Genomic DNA, 209 nt, shown 5'->3' with positions numbered 1-209 from the left:
CGCCACTTGCTTCTCTGGGAACAAACACGATCTTGATGTTTTCCGTCGATTAGGGGGTGGTTATCTCTTGGCTCTGGTTCTCGCTTTTATTATGTATTTTATGTCTCTCCCATTCTCTGCACGAGGGTCTCTCTATGTATCTTTATTTATTTTCCTATCTTTTTTGCTGTTTTTCTATGGTCATCATGAATAATATCCCTTTGATTCCG

The sequence above is a fragment of the Penaeus monodon genome, chromosome 29 (assembly GCF_015228065.2).
Source record: "Penaeus monodon isolate SGIC_2016 chromosome 29, NSTDA_Pmon_1, whole genome shotgun sequence".
In the NCBI taxonomy this organism is placed as follows: domain Eukaryota; kingdom Metazoa; phylum Arthropoda; class Malacostraca; order Decapoda; family Penaeidae; genus Penaeus; species Penaeus monodon.
This window is presented reverse-complemented; position numbering follows the sequence as displayed.